This window comes from Myotis daubentonii, chromosome 5, assembly GCF_963259705.1.
Source record: "Myotis daubentonii chromosome 5, mMyoDau2.1, whole genome shotgun sequence".
Lineage (NCBI taxonomy): Eukaryota > Metazoa > Chordata > Mammalia > Chiroptera > Vespertilionidae > Myotis > Myotis daubentonii.
Genome location: NC_081844.1, coordinates 39,309,927 through 39,334,019, shown reverse-complemented (window position 1 = coordinate 39,334,019; position 24,093 = coordinate 39,309,927). Strand labels below are relative to the sequence as shown.

Genomic DNA, 24,093 nt, shown 5'->3' with positions numbered 1-24,093 from the left:
ATAAATATTAAATATCTTATGCCAGGAGCAGATTTATTACTTCAATGTAAACATACTGTAATTGGGTTTTCTGTCCATGAAAAGCCACAATAAAATGCATATGCATAACAATGCATATGAAAATAAAGAATTAGTATATAAAACACTTAAAGATTTGGTAAAAAATCACTTGTACGACTCTACCAGTCTGGAATAGGTTTGCCTGCACCAAGAGCTTTAGGGTATTGACGCTACAGTACCTTCAGGGACCTGAATCTCTTCTGCCTTTCTGTCCAGCCATCTTTAGCATGTGGATTTATCTCCCACATCCCTCACTCCCGGTCACAACATGACTACTTCGCCGCTCGCATTATATATTTTGTCCAGGTAGGAAAATAAGAAAGAGCAAAGTTAGCTGCCTCTTCTAAAATAATTTTCCAAGAAGCCCGACTTAAAGTTTATATTTACTTCTCATTGGCTAAAACTGTCACATGACATCTGTGACAGTAAAACAGGCCTGGGAAGGGGATCTTGTGGCTGAGCATGGCCCCTAGAACAGAGGCGGAGTCAGTATGAAAATGGGGACAATGAACAGAAGCTGGGAACAGCAAGGGCTGTTACTGAGATTGTTGCTCTATGCAACCCATGAGGATCTCCAGTTGAACCTAGGTTTGCTTTTCTAGTGTGTGATGGCTTCAGAATTCCTACCTAGAAAGGATTTTGGCATGTACATTTGGGGTGCAAATGTGGGGTAGGAAAGCGGCTGATGGGGCTGATGAATGAGGAGAATTCTGAAGTCCTCTAGAATCCTCGGCTGAACCACAGCCTCTAGGCCGGTGATGGCGAACCTATGACACGCGTGTCAGAAGTGACACGTGAACTCATTTTGTTGGTTGATTTTTCTTCGTTAAATGGCATTTAAATATATAAAATAAATATCAAAATTATAAGTCTTTGTTTTACTATGGTTGCAAATATCAAAAGATTTCTATATGTGACACGGCACCAGAGTTAAGTTAGGGTTTTACAAAATGCTGACACGCCGAGCTCAAAAGGTTCGCCATCACTGCAGTCTAGTACTTATGCTATTCACATCCCCAGACACAAACACTTAAACTCAGGTTTTCTTTGCCTGTGGAGTAAATCAGTCAAGTACAAAGATTACAACTCTTACCAATAATGTTTTTTTCAGGAAAGGGGTTAACTGGATTTTGACAGAATTGTGCTTTTCTTCTTTAAGCTTTTCTCTTCCCATGATCTTATAGGAAGAAACTATTAGAACTAATATTTTTTTAAAGAGAAAACAATATTCCTCCCCAGAGGGATCTTGCCTGAAGCAGCCTCTTTTATATGGTCCTCCCTAAGGCAGCAAGCCCAGTCTTTTATAGACATAGTGTGGCACAGGTGTGTGGAGCTGCACTAATGAGCAGCATAAGCTCTTAGTGACATTCCCATTTACGGTGTCATCAGGGTCCAGGAAAGCAAGAGTATTTCAAATTTAGGTTAAAAAAAAAAAGAAGTGAAGATGCTGAGGCTCTTTTCAAAGTTAATTATTCTGGGAACCCTGATTAAAATAAAAACTTTGAACTAGTACAGTGCACCCATTTATAGCAAATCATTCACCAGTGAAAATTGCCTGGAGAAAGAATATTTTAAAGTCCATGGGAAAGGGGGGTGGGAATAAAACAAGTTTTCCTATAATGTCAATCTGGGCCAATTCTGACCAACCTCCATTCTAGATCCAAAATTTGGGCCAAAATTTGGATCAATACAGTGATCTTTGTATAAGTTCTGTTAGCTGGGTTTTAAATAGGGTAAAAATGAAACCAGATTAATGACTTAACTGGGAGACTATGCTGCACTGGACACTGCAAACCAAGCCTTGGGCTCCTTACAACTCGAATTGGCTCATCTACAAAAGTCAACCTCAAATTTTATCTTGGTTTCATTTGGAAGGATCCTCCTATTATTATCTAAGGTAGTTACAAGTGGCTTTCCTTTGGGGAGTGGTTTGAATCTTCAGTCTCTCCCTATAAGTACCACAGTATCTAGATTAATATGAACTATCTTGAATAAGGACATGTGTTTGAGCTCCTTATTGTACTCACATGGGATAAGGAAGACATGCAGTTCACAATCATATCCTTTTCTCTTGCACAAAGTTTGAAATTGTCACAGATGCTAATATGTGCGAAAAGTACAAATATGCTGCTGCTTTGATTTTTAGTCCCATGCCATCTGGCAGTGAGGATGAAGTGAGTAAAAGTAGAGTGACAAGCAAAAGTATCAGCCTTTCATGTCTAATGTTGTAGTGATTGAGGTGTGAAAGAAGTGAAAGAAAATGGAAGAATATATATATATATATATATATATATATATATATATATATATATATATATATATATAGTATATATTTATATACTAGGGGCCCAGTGCATGAAAATTCATGCACTCAGGGTGGGGGGTCCCTCAGCCCAGCCTGCGCCCTCTCACAGTCCAGGAACCCTCAGGGGATGTCCTACTGATGGCTTAGGCCCACTCCCCACAGTCTGGCCTCCCTCTGTGGGAGGCGACCAGGCTGCCCATTGCTCCTTGGCTGGTTGCTGCCACCTCCCCCTCCCCCCCATCACCCTCTCCTCCCTCTGCCCGCTGGCATGCACCTTGGCTGGCCTGGCGCCGCCTGCTTGCCGGCCCCACCCCCCGCCAACTGGTCATTCCACCGGTCAGTCAATTTGCATATTATGCTTTTATTATATAGGATATATACATTATTCTAAACTGTTTAGTCCCTTCCAATGGACAGTGACAACTCAGCAATTGCAAAGCCAATCACTAGTGAATGGGATGAGGTTAGACACTGGACCCCAAAGCCTAGTATTTAGAGCAAAAGCACAGTAGGAGACAAGCCAGTTATATACCAGTCAACTGGCAGAGACACCAAACCCAAGTAGGTCAGGTCCAAGAACCAGGATCCTAGAGCACGGTTAATGTTAGAGCTGACTAGAGTCAATGAAGAGGAAAGGAAGCTAAGAAACCCACCTCCATTTGTAGGCAGAGTTCTTTGTGGTAGCTTCTTACGAAGGTAATATGTGTCTCCACCCCTTTGTACCCATACCCAAACATCATGCTGCCTCTGGTATTTAAGGGGTAGCATTTGATAGTATTTCATCGGGTTGTCTACCCCGACACACACCTTTCTAGTTTTGACACATTTCACACAGTTGTCATACCCACTGTCCTCAGACAAGTCTGTGGGCTTCAGGCAAACCAAGGTGTACTAATACAAATGTCTATAACTGATAAATAATGACACATCTGAAAGACTTGTGGCAGCTAAGACCAGAAAAGAACTCGGTCTCTTCTCCTTCTCTCCTTGGAAATTGACACCCTGTCATCTTTTCATCTAAACACTTGCTCTTCCAAATTTTCTATTCTTGCCAAAGCAAAGAAAATTCTTCCAGGTGCCAAGTCTGTCCTTTTTGACTCAACTTTCCTCTTTATCTTCTATGTGAAACCTCATGATATCTGCCGACTTCTGTTTCCGAATGGACTTGGACTTCATGTTTTCCTTTTCTCCCTCACAATCACCACCTAGACCCTGAGCTCATAAAACATGCATTATTTTAATTGATGTGTTGGTTCCAGCCTTTCCTCTCCTGGGTCTGTTTCCCACACATCAGTCCCTAGTTCTGGGATCCCTGAGAGGTCTTGTAACTGGATAATCAATGGGTCCATGCTGCCTATCACTACTTGAGCCAATTAAGCAGAGACAGGGTTGAATCATATATGAGCATTTATTCCAATACTGCTGGCAGTATAGAGAGCAGCAGGTCATTCACAAAAATCTGCTCTGCGCCCCACCATAAGCCAGCTGCTTATGTTGGGTAGAAGAACAAAGATGACATGTGGAAGCAGGCAAAAGGGTATGCCAAATGGGCAGTTATTAGGTAATGCAGGCTAGATATTTGCAAAGGCCCGTGGGTATGAAAAGGTCTGGGGTCTTCCAAGGGCTGGTGATATGCAAAGGGTTGGGGGTCTTCAAAGCACTGGTGGCTCTGGTTTCTGCAACAAGATTGTTAATCTTTCCATAATAGGCAGCTCCCTGGTGGGGAGGATGGGCTGCATTTCCAGGTGAGCTCCCAGTTCCCACATGCAACTCCCAGCCAGGTTAGAATGTGCCCTCTTGAATCAAAACAAAACAATCATGTTTAACAAAGCATGATTAATATTTCGTACAATTATAACTGGTCCCCAATATTCTATTTCTGTCCCTGTCATTCTCACCACCTATAACACTAGGTTCAAACCCTTCCCCTAACACTCAGTACCTGGCAATCTTCTCTATCCAACCATATTTCCCACCTAACCCTTTGTACCACTCATTTCCTTATTTCCAGTCTTGCCATGCTTTTTCCCCATTTCTAATCAATTTTCTTTGCTTAAAAGTTTCCTCTTTCCTCTCCAGCTATCCAAATGCTACTTATCCTTCCAAGTTCATGTCAAATTATCACCATAAAGTCTTCTCTGAAAGATTTGTTTCCTTTAAATTCCATAGCCGTATTTGTCAATATCACTCATTTAGGTATCTAGAATATCACATTATGGTTTGTGTTATACAATGCTTGTTTTCTAAGTTCAAGTTTGCTTCCCTCAACTGTTTTTGAGAGCAATGAGTTGGGATACATTTCTCCTATATTAAACTTTCTCCCCTGAAGGGACATGAAATGGCACAATAGGCATACCATGAATATTTAATGTATATTTATAACATTTTGTCTGAAAACATGGATAAAATAAAAAATTACATTAAGAATGACTCTTGAAGAGTCAATTTGGGATTTGAGGTGGTTTAACCACTTGATACACAAGAATTCATTTAAAGACACTAGAAGTGAAATATTCCACTGCCTCTGACCTTTGGGCCTGCAGCAATATTGGCAAATTATACTCTGGTTTTCAGCCCTTCTACCATAGTCTCTGGGCTGCTTAATTGGCCTGCACTCCAACCTCATCAGTGGCATGTAAGACATCACCTACACATTTAAAGAAATAGTTAACTCTGACCACTTGCTTTACCAAGTAGAACAGAGATTTCCAAAGAGTGGGAACCCCACAGCTCTGCCATGTCCTCTGTGACCTGAGGAAGGTTCTGCTGTGATGTCCTCACATCTCTGTGTTGAGTTCATGTTCTCCTCCCCTAAGGATGACACGGAAAGCAGACAGCAGTAAAATGAGGACCCACTAGAAATGGAAGAACAAAGTAAATTTGATCTTGAACTGAGAAACAGTTCTCTTTCTAAAGACCTTAGGTACATGGTACCTTCTGGTTAAACAAAGTAATTTGATTTTTATTAAGCACCAAAGAAGCAGAGCGCCTGGGTGAAGTGGTCACTAGCGCTGATCTGTCCAGCAGTTAGATCATCTAATTAGTAAACACTACAACGAAAGCAGAAAATATAACCACAATACGGAAAATTTATTAAGTAACAATGGAGTGAAAATTCTCTTCAGTTAGATAGTCCATATTCCATCTTCAGAGACTGTAGCAAAATTGTTTAAAGCATGGAGACCATGTAAATTTTGTCAAATCATAAAGGAAAGGAAAATTGTTTTTTCAAACAACACCAGAACTGGGATCATGGGAAAATGAATTGAACATGCATTGTCTACATGAACAAATAGAATCTGGGAGGAATCAAACAATTAATTTTGAACAAGAGCATCTCATTTTTAACATTCTTTCTTCGCATACATGCTTTAGAATTTCAGGAATCAAACCACAATGGGTTGAAAAATACCAAGTTAGCTCACCAAATCTATGTGTGAACAAGATTAGCATTCAATAATGTGCTGACTAATCTCACCCTTAAACATATTATTTTCAGATTTGACTTAAGTAGCTAAGTTACCCCTTTATCTCTTTCTTTGTCCAAGCCAATCTCTTCCCTCCCTTTCTTTTACAGTACCATCTTTTCTTCTTGCTCAATATTATCAAACCAAGCCACAAATCTAATTAAGCTGTCTTGATGCCAAAATCTCTGCTCCTGGAGAAATGCATCATGCAGCTCATCTAGGTAAATGAATTAAAAGAGCATCCAGGCAGGTATCTGGTGAATGTCTCAGTTCATCCTTGCATAATAAACTATCTTCTCCTGCTCATTCATTTGTCAGTCACAGTAACTAAGGATTATTATTTGCTGAATGTACGTGACACCAGCAATTTGCAAAGTCTGTTGGCAAGAAAATCAGGTTAGAATGACAGAGTGAGAAATTAAGCAGAAGCCTGATGTAATTAGCTACAACAATCAGTGCTCTAATTTCTGATTTATTGTTTCCTGTTTTCCTGCTGCACTCCACTCTGTGTATACTGTATGTGCTTCGTATAGGCCAAACAATTGCCTTATCAGTCCTGGCAAAGCGAGAGGTCACAGTTAACAATATTTATTTAAACATGCAGGATGCTTCCCGCTGCAATTAGGAAATAACTATTACTAATAGGTCCTTGGCACTACTTCCTCACTTATACAATTTTTTTGGGGGGGAAACAGAAACAAGAAAGGCTTGGATTCATTTCTTACAAATGCATAAGAGTTGATTTAGCTCTCCCTCTAGGAGAATTTTTCTTCTCTCAAAAGGTTTGTAATTCTAAATGAGCCAAACAAATCATTATTGTTACAGCTAAATATCCATAAAAATATGGAAAAAATATCCTTCCTGATAAATAGTGGAGTTTATTTGCAAAGCCACATGGAAAGATACCCCAACACACACCTTGGAAACTCTAGTCTGTAGAGAATGTCCTTGCTTTCCATCATTCAATCAGAAACATAATGAAGTTAGACAGGGGTTGGGAGGAGGGTTCATATGTGAAGAAAGCATTTTTAAAAATTGCATGTAGGATATATTTCGAAGAGGTTAATTATGAGCATTTTGACATTCTAAATAGTTTTTTAAGCTCTGAAATAACAAACTCTTCATAAGATAAAAATACCACTATACTTAACCTAAAATAATGTTAATATCTCTGAAAATCTGAATATAACTCAATTTGCATCACTAGCCATAAAAATGAATATTTTATAGATCCTTTTGAAAAATAAAGAAAATGGATATGATGACATAAATATTTTTATTTTTATTCTTTTAATTTCAAAATATTAGATATGAAACTCTCCCAGAACACATGTCTAACATAAGATAAAGCAGAACATACCAACAAGGTCCTTGGGGAGCCCTCAGAAGCTAGTCATACTGCAGAGTCATATGGGAATTAGAAGACACATTAGATCTAGTGTCAGGAGACCTGGATTTTTTTCCAGGACATTTCTCTCATTAACCAGTGGTCTTGAGCAATTCATTTGACCTCACTAGGTCTCATTTTTCTTATAAATAAAATGAGACGTGTGGACTTGATCTTGAAATTGTTTTTATAGTAAAAATAAGTATATATCAAGCACTTTGTTCTCTGTCAGGAGCTATGCTAAATATTTTAAATGATCCAGTTTTTGCTATTAATAAAATTAAATTAAAAACAAAATTTAAAACATTATAATGAAAAGAGGGACATTATATACAACTCACTGTTGACAGTTCTTTTCTTTCAAGTTGACATATACTTCACGTCTTTTAATTCTCCCAATAGTCTATGAAATAAGAACTTACTGTCTCTATTTTACAGATGAGGAACCTGAAACTTTGAAATTCTGTAACTTGCTTGAGGTTATTCAGTTGGAAAAAGACCCAGAGATCATTCTAAACCAGGCTAATCTGTGCCCATAACACAAGTACTTAACCTTTTTGTTCTATAGCCTTATATCTTAAGATCTTAACATATTAAGATTCTAATAAAAAATATATAGAGATTCATGAAGATGAGCACAAAAGAATATCTTAAACCAAAATGTAGAAATCGACAAAGTCCTATTGATATAAGATGGAAGATTTAGTGTGTGAGCACCCAATTGTATTTGTGTCTAATAATAGTTTCATGAAAATGACAATTGCAATTTTAAACAAATATCATTAAATCAATCACTAAGTAGTTTTCTGAGTAGATTTTATGTTTTCAAATCAGAATTGTATTCTTTTTTAAAAAAAATTTATTTTATTTTATATTTTTTGTTTAAAGTATTACAAATAGTAGTACATATTCAGGCTTGTATTCTGTAGGAGGGTAGAATGTACCCTCTTTTCCCAAGAGATCCATAATCCAGTTGCGGTTATACTCCATGTTGTACATTCATTTATGATAAAATCTGAGGTACACACAACAATTGCTGAAGGAAGTCAGCTGATAAATTTGAAATATCAGAGCTAGAGCAGTCAGAAAGCATGGATGAGATAAATAAATATACTCTGAATTAATGGAAGAGGGAAAGGAGAGCTTTTCTTGACCAACACCTTCAAGAAAATGGCTAGAAGGTGTTAGTCAAGAAAGCAAATAGGGATAGTAGTGTTAAATAAAGTCTAGTCTAATTGTGTTCAGGAACAGGTGTGTGTGTGTGTGTGTGTGTGTGTGTGTGTGTGTAAAAAGAGAAGAGACCTCATATTCAAAGAGTTTTTTTAGGCATCATTACAAGGTCCATTTGTAATGGTTAAATCCTGAAATGAAGAAAGTGCCAGCAGGAAAAGAGAGGAAAGACACATGTGAAAAACTATTTTCAAAGTAAATTTTCATTTATTCATTCAATCATTTATTCATGTGATTAACCTTGATTGTGGGGAGCCGGTATAGGGTTAAGCCTCGGACTGACCTGTTGTCAAAGTCACAAACAAGTCCCAGCTTAGAGGGCACAGTCCTCTTAGCATAATTAGGCTTGACCTTATAACTCCCTAGATCTTACCAGGGAAGCTAATGGGCTGAGGGAAGTGCAACAAGAACAAAAACAAGTGGAACTCACAAAAACAGTGTAACTTTGGTGACCACTACCTTGTTTACCTCTGACTATAAAAATAAAGGCTCAGCTTGCCTCCAGATCTTTCTGTGGCCTCAGCCAGGCACAGGAAGATCCACAGAGACTGAAGAGAGCTAGTGAGTTCTGAACGCTGAATGCTGTCTCCGTGTAAAACATTCTTCGCCAACTCCGTCCACACCTTTGGGAACCCCTGGGCCCCCGGGGCTGGACCCGGGCACTTGATTATAACCTTATATCCAGGAACTATACTAATATGATAAATGAAAGAATGAACATCACTAAGACTCCTTGAACATTAAACAGACAATCAAATAATACTATGAATAACTATGTGCCCACAAAGTTATAACCTAGATGAAATGGACCATTTCCTTGAAAGACACAAAATGCCAAAACTCACATAAGAAAAAAAGAAAAGAAAATCTGAATAGGCTGTGATAATACCTGGTTCCCATGGCAATTGCCACACATATGTCTCTGCTCCAGTAATCTGTGACTCCCTGTATTTTTCTGTCTGTCTTTCTAATCTTGAAGCCCTGGTTTTCCTTGAACCCTCATCTATCCTTTGGATCCTAGAAGAGTTCATTTTTCAGTCTGTTGAGTTATTTACTCATTAGAATGGAGTGACAACCTCCAACTTCTTTACCTAAAGAAACAGAAATAGGAAGTCCCTATTTTTGTGTGGGTGATTGGGTAAACATTACTGTCATTTGTAGAAATAATATTTATTAGTAGTAAAGTATTGTTGAAATTATTTCAGCACAGTTGTGACTTAAACCTATACATGGTCCATACAAGCTGACTATGAAAGGCATGCATCCATTAATTCTTTCATTTATCCTACAAACATTTCCTGAGTGCAAAATAAGCACTGTGCTAGGCGTTAAGAAGTGATGAACAAATAAGACACTGGAGTTTAAGATGTCTATCAGGAGGTAAAAGTCTCTCCATGAATGATGGTTAGCTGAGGTTGAGCCACTTGAGTATCATCTTCAAGAATAGCAAGATGGGAAAAGTAGATAATATCCAGGTATAATAGTAGTGTTGAAGGAAGGCATCTAGCACAGTGCACTTCTGGGTCATAGACTTAAACTTCTCACAGAAAACGACCATGTTTATAAGTATGATGGCTTATGAGAATCTGAATTGAGAAATTCTCTGATTTCTTTAAAACTCACTATTGCCTTGACCTGATGTAAAGGGCTGGAACTGGGGGCAGTAAAGTTTGTTGGATTGCTATTTTTCTTTGACATCGGTGACCAGCCCGTCTGAGATTCCCCTCAGCAACATGTCTCAGGTGCACCATAGGCAAGAATAAAGTGACACTGGAATGCCATCAGAATGTTGATGCCAAGGTCTCTTTTATGTGCCTCCTAACCTACAGGATGGCGTGTACCTGGTTGAGAGGGTTGCCCAATGTGTGCTATCCACAGCAAATATAAGCCAGGCCACTGGAGATGCATCTTCCAGGAGCTGCACTGTGTGACTTCCCTTGGTTTTTAAAATGTTTGGATCTATCCTACCTTTCTGCACCTGCAAGGAACTCTGTATACCTTCAGCAGCATTGTAAGGGAGGAGTATGCGAAAATGATTTTGGCAATGCAAAAAAGCTCAACATCAAAAACAGTATTGAACTCAAACTCAAACTACAATAAATAGATCTCTAATTCTGATAAAGATTAGCATGATGCCTACTTGGAGCTGAGAAAGAATACCAGTAAGAGAATGCACCAACAACAATGATGACCAATAAGTCATTCAACTCAGGTGTAGAAAAGGAAGAAATGGCAGAGAAGTTAGATAGCAATGCTCTGCCAGATCCTCCAGTAATGAGGATCACAGTGATTGGGATGAGAAGAAGAAACAGCTCAAAAAGGCCAGATGGCCACGAATCACAAGGGTCGGTGTGGCTCATGCTAGCTGAAAGAAGATCAGGTCAGACGATCTTGGCATCAGCATCACAGATCTTTACGAGAGGCGACAAGCTCTTGGAGGAAATGTCCAAATAGAATAAAGAGAAAGGGGGTAAGACTAAGCATACCTGGAGGGAATATGAGAAAGACGTAATATAATATAAAGGGGGCCAGGGTAAGTGTTCTAAGAGGGACAAGCCAAAGAAAAAGAAAATAAATGTAAAAATGAAAAAGGTATCAATGCCCTCCAGGGGTTCATTATCAGAATCATTCTCAGGGCAGCTAAGTGAGAACTTGAAGAGACAGTTTGTGTCCTATGATGACAGGAAAGAATAAGACCAAGAGAGAAGGCATAGTAAGGAATTGGAAGAATAGGAACTAGCCAGTACTCCCCCAGCTCAGAGGACTGGATGTCAAAATCAAATGAATAGAAAAGAGGAATCTTTCTCTCCTTACACTTGCCCTATCACACCTTCTCTCTCCCCATTCATATTTTGGTACCAGTTTCTCCTCATGTTAAAATGTAGTTTTTTGATTCTGTGCCATCTAATCAAGCTCTCCTGGTGATATGCACTTACCGGTGGTAGCAGGAGAGCTATCTTACTCAGATACTTCCCATGGATGACTCTTTTTAACTTGGGAAGAGATTGGGTGGGAGACAAGGCAAGGCAGAACCCTCCTTGAGTTTCCCAGTCTTAAGGTATAGCCTCTGCTTGTCCTGTTCAAGTTGCTGCAGCATGAGTTTTATAAGGCCAGGCCTGTAGCTTCTAACTGGGGCTTATGTCTACTCATATTTTGTAGTTCTGGTCTGTAAAAATCAACATTTAATAAAGGGAAGTGACTTTTCATATGGAGGAGAAGGAAGGAGTGATCAATGCTGCCAAATGCTACTGACAGAGAAAGATGAAGGAAGATAATGGCAAAATAAAGGTTAATAATGAGAAGTCCTAGGAGCTATGACAAATGGAGGTCCTTGACAAAAGCAGATTCATCAGCTTTGAGGTGACACATGTATGGACTTAAAATCAGGCTCCACCACTTAATAGCTTATGACTTTGGGCAAGAAACTTCAATTTCTGAGCCTCAAATTTTTCATCTTGGCAATTAAGTTATAGTGCCTACAGTCAGACTGGTTGGATAATTAACAAAATAACATATGGGAAAGATCTTGGCATAACTTAATAAATAAATGGGCTTTCTTGCTGTTTCCCAAGTCACAAAAAATGGAAAATATTGCTAATTAACCAGTTTTATTAAAGCCAAATAAAGCTTTTACAGTATATCAGAATTTTTAAAATAGATGTCTAAATTTTTGAAACTACTCTTCAACTCACAAATTTTTTTAAGACAGCAAAGTTTAAACTTTGTAATGGGAATAGTCATAAATTACTCAATAGCACATAATAGCTAATGATCTTAATAAATGCTTTAAATTCCTACCACAAAGGAAATAACTAAATCATGTTTCTTACACTAAGAACTAATATTTTTTCTGAAATAAAAGCACAATGAAAGAGGAGATCATGACAATGGGAGTATTAATAAAGTTACAGGCATATTAACTTAAATTAAAATGGTAATGATGTCCCAGTAGAAAGAAATATATTATTCTTTTTAGACTAAGGGAACAAAATCATGCAAAATCTCAGGCAAAAGAAATGTCATCCTTGTAATGGAATCTATCATTTGCAATTAATTAAATGTTTTAGCTGGGTTGAGACTTAACTGCTGCACAGATCTTAAAGCAACATGAATTTCTACCAAGATATTGAAATAGCTAAAAGTTTTTGTCACCTGGGTATTTCTGTGGTGCTCTCTTAATTGTATCTTTAGGTGAATAGAATTCCCTAATTTTAATTTACTCAGATCTGTCAATATTTTCCTGGTTAGTGCATTTTGTGTCCTATTACCACCTTCTTTTCCCTTTTTTTTTTTTACCTAAGCATTTATTAATTTATTTAACAACGTTACCTCAGTAATTCTCTGAGTCAAAAACAGGATACAAACATGGACTGGATATCTCAGTTTCTAAAGAACTTTTTGTACAATATGGGAGGGTGAGAAGGTGTAGAAAAGACACTTAGCATAGGCAAGTAAATAAACATTAAATATAGTGTGATAAATGTTTTAATACAGACATATAAAATACTAGGGGAGCAAAAAAGAAAGGTTAATTCACACTGCTAGGGGGCAGGGCTCATTTTAGAATTTAAAAAATATATTTACAAGGCACCTAAAGGCTGTGGAAATAGTGTATTCAGACTTATTACTGGTTAGACCTAAATTTATATCTGGCTTTACTAGCTATGTAAATTCAAGTAATTATTAACTAATCTGACTTTCACTTTCCCCAACAATGAAATAAGCATAATCATGCCTGCCTAATTGAAAATATTTTGTTAAGGAGTTTTGTACCTATATTCATAAGAGATTGGCTTTATAATTTTCTAGGGTGTGTGTGTGATGTCTTGTCAGGATTTCGGTATCAAAATTAGGCTGGCTTCATAAAACAGGTTGGAAAATATTCTTTCAATATTTTCCTGTTTGAAGACTGTGCTAATATTGGTGTTATGTCTTTATTAAGTGTTTGGTAAAATTCACCAGTAAAGACATCTATTTTTGAAAATATTTTTGTAAAGAAGTTTTGTTATTGACTCAATTTCCATATTAAACTATTCAGATTTTTAAAAATTTGTTTCAGTTTTGGTAAGTATATTCTTCTAGAAAGTATCCCATTTCATTCAAATTTTAAAATTTATTGCAATAGAAATCTTTGTAATGTTCTCTTATGATGATTATGTCCATAGAATCTACAATAATCATCCCTTTTCCATTCCAACCTTAGTAATTCTCTTTTTTCTTTTATTACTCCAGATATTTATCAATTTTTTTTTCAGGTTTTAAAACTTTTTATTTGCATGATATTTATCAATTTTATTATTCTTTTCAAACAGAAATTATTTCACGGATTACTGTTCTTTTTATTATATCCTACTTTCAACATTCTTTGTGTTTAATTTGTAATTCTTTTAACAATTTCTTAAGATAGATACTTGAGAGAATGTTATTAGACTTTTTCCTTACTATATAAATTTAGAGCTATAAATTTCTATTTCATCTTCCCACAAGGTATTTATATATTATATCCTTATTATTATGGAGCTTAAAATATTTTTCTAATATCTATTAGTTTACTTTTTCACTCATGTATTTTTTCAGAATTATATTGGAGAATGTATTGAAGATTTTCTAGTTAATCTGTATGTATTTTTGTGGTCAATTTTGGTAAATGTTATAGATAAACTTGAAAAAATATATATCCTGTAGTTATTATATGCAGTATTCTACATGTTTAACTAGATCAAGTAAGTTAATTGTGTTTATATCTTTATTGATTTTTTTCTCCCTATTTCATCAGTTACTGAGAGATGTATATTAAATTTTCCAAATATGATTGTGAATATTCTGTTTTCCTTTTAGTCATGTCAAATTTTGCTTTATGAACTTCCAAGCTATGTATTAAGTGCATACAAATTTAAAATTCTTAAGTTATCATGCTGGATTAAACATTTTATCATTACAAAATGTCCTTCTTTATCTCTCATAATGTTTCTTGCCTAAAATCAACTTTCATATTAGTTTGATATACCAGATTTCTTTTGATTAGTTTGCATTTTCTGTGATTTTCCATCCTTTTACTTTCAACACTTTTTAATACTTATATTAAAGCTACATCCATTGTAAACAGCACAAAGTTGGGGGGTTTTTAAGGAGTTTGATAAACTTTATCTTTTAATTAGTGTTTATTATATTTATATTTCATATAATTCCTGATATGTTGAGGTTTTGTTGTTTGTTTGCTGGCTTCACTGTGGAGTTTTTTTAATCCTTACCTGAGAATATGTTTTCCATTGCTTCTTTGTTTGTTTGTTTGTTTTGGAGAGTAGAGGAAAGGAAGGAGTGGGGAGACAAAAAAGGTGGGGAAAGAGCGCCTGAGGGAGCAGTGGGTTGGTTGCCTCACACACACCCCCTAACCAGGGCCTGTAATCAGCTTGCAGCTGAGGTACCTGACCTGACATCAAACCCTTGATCCTTCTGTTTATGGGCCAACACAACTGCCAGGGTCCAACCCCAGCAGGTCCAGGGGTCCCCAAAGGTGTGGACGGAGTCGGCGAAGAAGGAATGACACGGAGACAACGTTCAGTTGATCAGCAGCCTAGCCAGGATCTCTAGCCCGGATCTCCAGCCAAGTTCTGGTCTGGATCTCCAGAGAGGTTCTGCTTCGGATCTCCAGCGAGGTTCTGTAGTCATGTTCCTCGCTAGGTTCTCCAGCCAGGTTCTGTCCAGGCTCTCCAGTCAGGTTCAGTGTCCAGGTTCCAGTCAGGTTCTCCTGCCAATCTCTGTAGTCAGGTTCAGTCCAGGATCCCTTGCCATGTTCTCCCGCTAGGCTCTGTCTCTAGGCTCCGAGGCCAGTCCCTCTCCAGGATCCTCCGGCATGCTCTCTCCAGCGAAGTTCTTCTGTCTCTAGGCTCCGTGTAGGTTCTGTCTTCTTGATTCTGTTCTAAGTTCTGAGTGTTTCTGTCTTGTTACAACTGTATTTATACCAGTTGATTCAATCCTATCAATCTCTATTACAAAGGTTAGGGCGTTTCTTATCTCCATTCCAGGGAGAAAAGATTATGTAGTTTAAGCATGATTGTTCGTAGTTAAAGGGATTAATTACCCGCCTGGCACTTAGTTGAGGGGTTTTATTCCCTCCCTAACTTCAGGGGAAAATCCCTATCTGGGGATTCAACCTTTCTCGGAGAGGTGACTTTGGTTAAAACACAGCGCCAAGAAGGTGAGCAAACATATTAAGAACCGTATGCCATATATGCCAGGTCCCTTGAAACAGCAAGGATGGACCGGCTCCCGGCACACAACCACTGAGCAAATTGGCCAGGGCTATATTGAGGTTTAAATCATGTCTTACTATTTGCTTTTTTTCTCCATCCCACCTCTTATATTTCATTTTACATCTTACTTTTTATATGATTAATCAAATATTTTATATCATCTTATATCTCACTCTGTTTCTTCTCGGTGGTACATTACTAATTTAAGTGATTAATCCAGAGATTACTGCATGCCTTCTTGGCTTATTAAAATCTAACATGAATTAGTAACTTCATCACTTTCCAGATACAGTGGGGCCTTGACTTACAAGTGTCCCGACTAACGAGTTTTTTGAGATACCAGCTGTCTCTCAGCTGATTTTTTGCATTGAGTTGACAGAGTAATTTGAGTTAATGAGTTCCTTAACGAGCTCGGTCTCGGAACGAATTAAACTCGTAAGTCAAGGCCCCACTGTATTGCAAGGACCTAATAATAATCCATTTTCCTTCTGTAATTATTATGATATATCATATATATCTCAAGTTCACAAGACAATTTATACAATCTATTTTAAGTTGATATGCTCAGATATTTACCCTTGTGGGCTTTTTTTTTTTTTTCTTTAATGCATCTACATGCTTCTATCTGGATCATTATATCTGAAGAAATCCTCTCAAATCTTTACAACGTTGGTAGTTTTCCAACACCTCCAAACAATTGTTTTCATTATTTTAGCTATTCCTGGTAAGAGTATTGGTCTGAAATAAGCAAGTCTGCTCTTCTAGAAGCAAAAGTTCCACTGGATATCTCCATCTTAGACATCTTTCCTAATTCAAATACCTGCTTGACATCTAGATGTCTAATCGCTCAAACAATATTGAAACCCTGGCCTGTCCTTAACAACACCTCTCCCTCAGCAAAACCTCACTTCATCACAGCATTCTCATGTAATTTGATAACACTGTCAGCCTTTTAGTTGGTCAACCTCAAATCCTTGGAGTCATCCATCACCTTTCATGCCTTTTCCCCCCTTAGACGTCATATTCATTCTGTCAGAAATTCTGTTGACTCTATCTTTAAGATTTATCCAGAAATCAACCAATACCCTCCATCTGTACTGTTACAACTCTAATCTGAACCACTCTTATATCTCTCCTGGATTACTACAATAATTCCCTAATAGGTCTCTCTGAGCCTACCCCACCCCCTGCAATCTATCCTCAACAGTGGAGCTGCTAGAATGATCCTTTTAATTGTAAAATGCTGTCACTTCTCAGCTGATACCTCCCAATTGCTGCACATTTAAATAAACAAAGACCTTACTGTAACTTGCAAGGTCTAACTCGACTGTCTCCTCCTTGCCTCTCTGACCTCATCTACAATTTGCACTGGACTCTCCTCCACACAGGCCTCTTTGCTGTTCCCCAAACAAATAGGGCTCTGTCCCATCTCAAAGTGCATGCTCTGGCCATTTCTTCCTTACCAAGAGCTCTTCCTCATCTGTTCTATTGGCTAACTTTCACCCTCACAAGGAATCGCTCAAATCCCACCTTTTTAATGAAGCAAGCTTTACCATTACCAATTGATTTAAAACTGCAACTTGCTTGGCCTCTGAATAGCCCTTTCAATCCCTCTTACTCTGCTGTAAGTTTTCTTTTTTTACATCGATTTTTCATCTTCTAACATAATATATGATTCACTTATTTTATGTTTTATCTTTATTTGTCTTCACCAGCTAGAATACATGTTCCCAGGAGAAAAAAAAAAGGAGTCTTTGGTGTATTTTCAGTGGTATATTACAAAGATCTCGAACAATGTCAGGCATATAACAGACTCTCCATACATATTTGTTGGATGAATCTGTGAGCAAATGAATGTATAACTTTCTCTTTCTACACATTCTTGCTTAGAAGTTGAATGAGATATTTTCCTCTCTTGAACCATAAGGATATATGCCATATCCCAGTGAATTGGTATCCTATGTCAATTGTAACAAAGTACCACAAACTTGGTAACTTAAAACAACAAAAATTTATTTTCTCACAGTTCTGCTGTCCAGAAGTCCAAAATCAATATCATGTGGCCCAAATCAAGGGGTCTAGAGCCAGGCTCCTTCCAGAGACTCTAGAAGAGAATCCATTCCTTGAATTCAAAATCTAGAGTGAAATTCCTAAGCTTATGGCCACATTACTCCCTCTCTAATCCTTTCGTATCACCTTCTCCTCTATCCATGTTTCAGAACTCCCACTGCCTCCATCTATTAGGATACATGTGACAGCATTTATGACCCACTTGAAAAATCCAACATACTATGCCCATCTCTAAATCTTTAACTCAATCACATCTGCAGAAACTTTTTTTCCCAAGTAAGGTAAAACTTCAGGTTCCAACTATTAGGACATGATATTTTGGAGGACTATTATCAGCCTACCACACCAAGGAATGATGGTGTAGTACAGGGGTCCTCAAACTTTTTAAACAGGGGGCCAGTTCACTGTCCCTCAAGACCGTTCAAGGGCCGGACTATAGTTTAAAAAAAAACTATGAACAAATTCCAATGCACACTGCACATATGTTATTTTGAAGTAAAAAAACAAAACGGGAACAAATACAATATTTGTATTTACATGTGGCCCGCGGGCTGTAGTTTGAGGACCCCTGGTGTAGTGAGTGTAGTTTCCTTAGAACTTTATGAAGCAGAGCTGTCATGCCAGCCCTAGAATCCTTATTTTGGGATATAGAAATAAACCTGTTTTAAAGCACTGTACTTTTGGGCCTTGTTAAGTTCAACCACATTGAATTCTAACCAATAAAAACTGTTGAATTATCATCAATATATTTTTGTTGTTGTTAATCCTCACCTAAGGGTATTTTTCTACTGAGTTTTAGAGAGAGTGGATGGGAGGAAGAGAGGGGGAGAGAAAAATATCGATGTGTGAGAGACACATCGATTGGATGCTTCCTGCATGCTCCCCAATCAGGGCCCGGATCGAACCTGCAACCCAGGTATGTGCCTTTCGCCAGGAATCAAACTGGTAACCCTTCTGAGTGTGAGGCGGAACTCTAACCACTGAGTATAACAGCCAGGGCCATCACTAATATTTTAAACTGAAATATTACATTTACCTAAAATGAAGTTTCACAGACTAACCCAAAGGTCATGTTTCTTTAATTTAGAGTGGAATTTTATTGACTCATTGGGTAAGATTGGTTATTTCACATTTATCAGAAACTCTGATATAAAAAAAAAAATGCTCAAACTTGGTAATGAAGTTTGGTAGACATTTTTTAAAACCCGAAATGCCTAGAAAATATAAAAGCAATGTAAAGAAATCTTATTACAGAACTATTTAGAATCACTGTTCTTTACAAAAGCGCATTTAATACCTGAACAGTTATCTTCTTTACCTATTTCATTTTCTCAAGAAGCCTAATAAGGACAAAATTACAAGTCTAGACTGAGGCCCAAAGACATGAATGTTCACAAGAAAGTTATGTTCTAAACAAATGCCGTATTTGACAAATGCTGGTGAATAATGACTAAAAGTGCCTAGCTTTTTAAATAGGAAACTGCCTCTTTAGTTCAGTTATTTAGCTTAATTGTAAAAGCTGATATTTATTTTGACATTTATTAAATAATATATTAACAAAATAGTGGGCAATTCTAATTCTGCAAAAATAATCCCCAACAAACTTTCAAGATATCCTCCAGGGAAAAGTATTATTACGGATTATAAACTAAAAAAGCTTTCGATTAGAGCTGTGAAAGACAGCTCAGCAGGCTGTGAAATTCTAGTGGACATCTATGTTTGGTCATTGTCCATATGTCCCATTATTAAGTAACACTGTTGGGTCAAACATCTCAGGCCCAAATAAGCTATTACCTAATAGAGTTATGTACTAAATGTTATCATGTTATAATTAAGCTACATTGGTTCCCAATTGATGCCCAAATGATCATACAGACCATACATTTTATCAAAATACCAAAAATTAAGTTCTGGCTTTTTTCTATAAATGATCAACAGTTGATTTATTCAATAATTACTGTACCATCATCTAGTCAGCTGCTCAAGGCAATATCCTTTTTTTTTTTTCACATCCAAGTGGGGAAGTAAGTCCTACCTGTTTAATATCTCATCTCTGTATGTCCCTATTAAAACCACTTAGATCAACTCCAGAACTATCATTTACCACCCAGGTTCCATTAAGCTCCTAAATGATCTCCATGCATCTGTTGATGCCTCTCTAATACATCCCCCTCCTTGCAGAGGGAAGAGTGAATACATCACTCTTTTGCTGCAAACCATTTGGTGATCCACCAGATTCTTCAAGACCATTTATATTCCGGCAATACAATGGAGCCATTAAGAACTTGGGCCGTGGACCCAGACCATGTGGGCTCAAACCTTGGCTCTCCCACCTCTTAGCTCTGTGATTCTAAGAAGTTACTTCATGTCTCTGGTTCTTGATTTCCCTTTCTGTAAAAGAATGAATGTAACAGTACTGTCATATCACTATGATTGTAGGGATTAAAAGAAACTGTGCTTATAAAGCCCTTATTCCAGTGGCTGGTATGCCGTGAACATTCCAGAAAAATGAGTTGCTATTATGTCTCAAGTCCTGTGTTCTCTACGGTTTTAAGAAACTGCTGGCGGTTCTCTGAAGGTACATTTATGGAAAGAAACCTAAGTGAAAGTCACCACTTTGCTTCTTTATGTGTGTACCAAGACCCACACATTGTTGCCAAAAGGGGCACGTGCTGACTTATGCAGAGGTGGCTTAAGAGGGCAGGGCAACTGCAGGACATTACCGCTCATTTGCTGGCCATGAGTGTGTGGCACAAACCAGAATTTCAGTCTGACCCTTGATTTCATAATTTAATACCAATATTACTTACATTATTAGTTTTACTGTTAAATCAGGAGCAAGTTGTTGGAGTCCAGCTGTGACCTCAGGGCAAGAACTTTTTGCCTGCTGTCACCTTCTGACAGTTTGGGCTGTTAATTACCTCAATCAACTAGAACACAAGCACCTCTCTGTCTGCCAGCTGGCAGGCTCCGCTTCAGAAACTGGCAGGTTGGGAAGATTTAAAACCTGTAAAAAGGGCTGCTATGTAAACAGTTTATTGTATAATATTCGATGACCACAGTAGACCGGCATCAGTAATCAAAGGGAGGTGCTGCTATTGTGCCTTGGTGGGTTAGCAAAGAAGAAAGTTAAAGCCAGCTTTTGTTTATATCCTTTTTTTTTTTTTTAATCCAGAAGAATGAACTAGGAATTTCAGTTCTGTTGATGTCTTGGAGGAAAGTTGGTCGTGTAGTTCTACTGAAATAAACGCGGATTCCAACAAAAAGAAAGATAAGTAAGCAGTTGTGTTTACTTTGCAGAGATCACAAAATAAGTGGAAAAGCTTGAAGCTCTCTACTGGTGAAGGATGCTGTATGGGCATTCACTCTCAAAGGGAATCTATACCCTTTACACGTGTGGAAACTGCGGGTGGGCTGTATCATGCTTGCTGACTGCTACTATCTTCTGACCAAAACGGCTTTCCTGTCAGTAACATTTAAAATACAATTTTTAAAATCATGCTCAAACTTTTGAGATTGTATCTGGTATTTCACAACCTCCCTTCCAAACTCCATAGAAAGAATTTTAATGTTAATTTGAGTAGACTATCAAATGATAAATTGAAACGCTAAATGGTCATTCTTCAGATTCTACTTGAACATTAAAATTCAGACATCTGGCCTTTCTTGATTTAATGGCTTGTTTCATAAGCCAAGTGGCTTAAGTTCAAAACATGATCAAAATCTAAATTATTTATTTGTTTTGGAGGAATAAAAAAAAGCATACTATACTATGATAAAATAACACTGAGTAATTTTCAGCCAAGAAATGAAACCAATTAGCTTGTAACTGCCTTTGATTCATTTCTTTGAGGCATTTCTTCATAAACCTTTCTAGAAGAAATCATTGCCTTCTTGATATTTTCCTTGGAATCTCTTTTCATATAAATTATCAGACCTATTTAGAATTAACTATTTGTATTCAAGTGTGTGCACACACGCATACACCCTGCCTAATAGTAGTTACTACAGGTTTGTAATCTGTGTCTTGCCTTTCAAAGAAACAAAACTGACATCCACTTCTCCCTTATCCTTTGAAATTAAAACTTCCTCTACCACTGTTGATAGTAGTAGATAATATTATTTGCTTAGTATATGCCACACAAAGTGAGAAGCACTTTAAGGGTATTATTTCTCATCTATTCTTTGCCTTATGAGATAGGTATATGATTGCCTTCACTCTACTTATACAACTTGCTCAAAACCATGCAGCCTACAAATGTTAAAGCAGAGATCCAACAGACAGTGTTTGGCTCCTCTCTCTAGACTCAGTCACCCCAATACACTATCTCCCAGTCAGCACTTTCTTGAAACTCTTTCTTGAAAGACAATCAAATCTCTGTGCTTTCTTGGATCTCTCCCTTCCCTCAGCCAGAACTTCATTTGCTTTTTATTTTTCCTCCACAAATATGGAAGACTCCCCCCACCCCCCCCCCCCGAACCTCCACCCCCTGTTTCCAGGGCTTCTTCCCATCCACTTTTCTCATTTATTTCAGCGGCTTTGACTTTTACGACTACTCATGTGGGCTCCAAAATCATCAACTTTCCTGAGTCCCAGAACCCTTTATTTGATTGTGGTTAAGCTCCCCTCTGTAGCAAACCTGCCCTTTCACTTGTAATTGCATCCTGGTTATTGGCATGACCATCCACCCAAACACAGGATTATCTTTCATCTCTTCATTTCACCACCCATTCGGATGAAAAAAATCTTAAGAATCTTACTTTCAAAAAAAATCATTTTTTCCTTATGCCCAGCTCATGGCTAATTTGAGTCGCCATTACTACTCACTAAAGGAGTACTGCAGCAGCCTCTTAAATGCTTTCATTGCCTCTTGTCTCTGTCCTCTCTAATCAGTTCCACATTGTACCACCAGAAACATCCTTTTAAACACAGAACAATTCTTAGTACTCCCCTTCTCTAAAACCTCCAATGGCTTTCCGTAGTGCACAGACCAATATCCAAACTCCTCAGTTCAGTAAACCCCTGGGCTTATTTCTGGTTTATCTTAATCCAGCTTAACTTCTGCTGCCATACTCTAAGAGGCATGCTCTACCGTTTTCTGATTGTGCCCTGCCCTTGTCTCCTCTTCATTACACTGGTGTTCTTTCTTTGTGAGCTTATTTCTCTTTCATCTTAATCCCACTTGATGTACCTCTGGTTTTCCCCTAGGAAACTCCGTATGGTCCCCCCAAAATTCATCCACCTCCTCATTTATTTCAGAAATATTTATTGAATATTTATTATGTGCCTGACACTATACCAAGATCTGAAGTCTTAAAAATAAAAGGCAGGGTCCCTTCCCTCAAAGAGTCTATAAAAAGCTAATAAAGAAGACAAACAAGTAAATAAGTAAATAAAATGACATATGGTTTTCATGAAAGATATAAATTACCAAAGCTCTCTAAAAAAAAATGTGCTATGAGGAGAAGGAGGCAGAGGAGATTGTTTCACTAGTGAATTCTACTTAGCATTTAAGGGAAAAACAATAACTATACATAAGCTCTCACAAAATTAAAGATTCCACCATTATATTGATATTAAAACCAGACAAAAACTGTACAAAAAAGAAAATTAAAGACCAACATCTCTCACCGATATAGGCGCAAAATTCTATGTAACATTTTAGCAAATCAGTTCAAGAAATACATTAAAAAATATGACAAGTAGGGTTCATCTCAAAAATATGAGGTTTGTTTCAACATTAAAAAATCAATAACTGTAAGTTGTATTAACAGACTATGAAAAAAAATTATTATCTTAGTAAATGGAGAAAAGTCATTTGACAAAATTCAAAGTCAATGCATAATAGAAATTCCCAGGAGAGTGTAAATAAAAGGAAACTTCCCCAATTTGTTAAAGAGCGTCAACAAAAATTCTACATCAAATACTATATTTAATATTAAAAGAGAAAATTCTTCCCAAGTTAATATTGGGATCAAGAACATCTAATAAATATTGTACTGAGGAAGTTAGCCAGTGCAATAAGGTAAAATAAATAACTAAGCTACAAGTGGAAATAATTACATCCTTACTTCCAGACATGGTTGTCAAGGTAGGAAATCCTAAGGAATCTACAAAAAACACAACTAGCAACAAGTAACACTAGCAAAGTCACAATGTATAAGGATAACATACAAAAATCTACTGCATTTCTATATATTAGCATCTAACAACTGAACATTTCAATTATAAAATCACAGTCAGCATCAAGACCATAAAATATTTAGGGATAAATTTAACTAAGTGCAAAATCTGTACACTGATAATTTCAAAACATTGTT

At 37.3% G+C, this 24,093-nt stretch overlaps 1 pseudogene; it reads left to right on the top strand.

The window, feature by feature from the left end:
- The window catches only part of LOC132236108 (FACT complex subunit SSRP1-like), a 56,899-nt pseudogene extending 42,589 nt beyond the window's left edge, over positions 1–14,310 (top strand).
- The last annotated feature ends 9,783 nt before the right edge of the window (positions 14,311–24,093 follow it).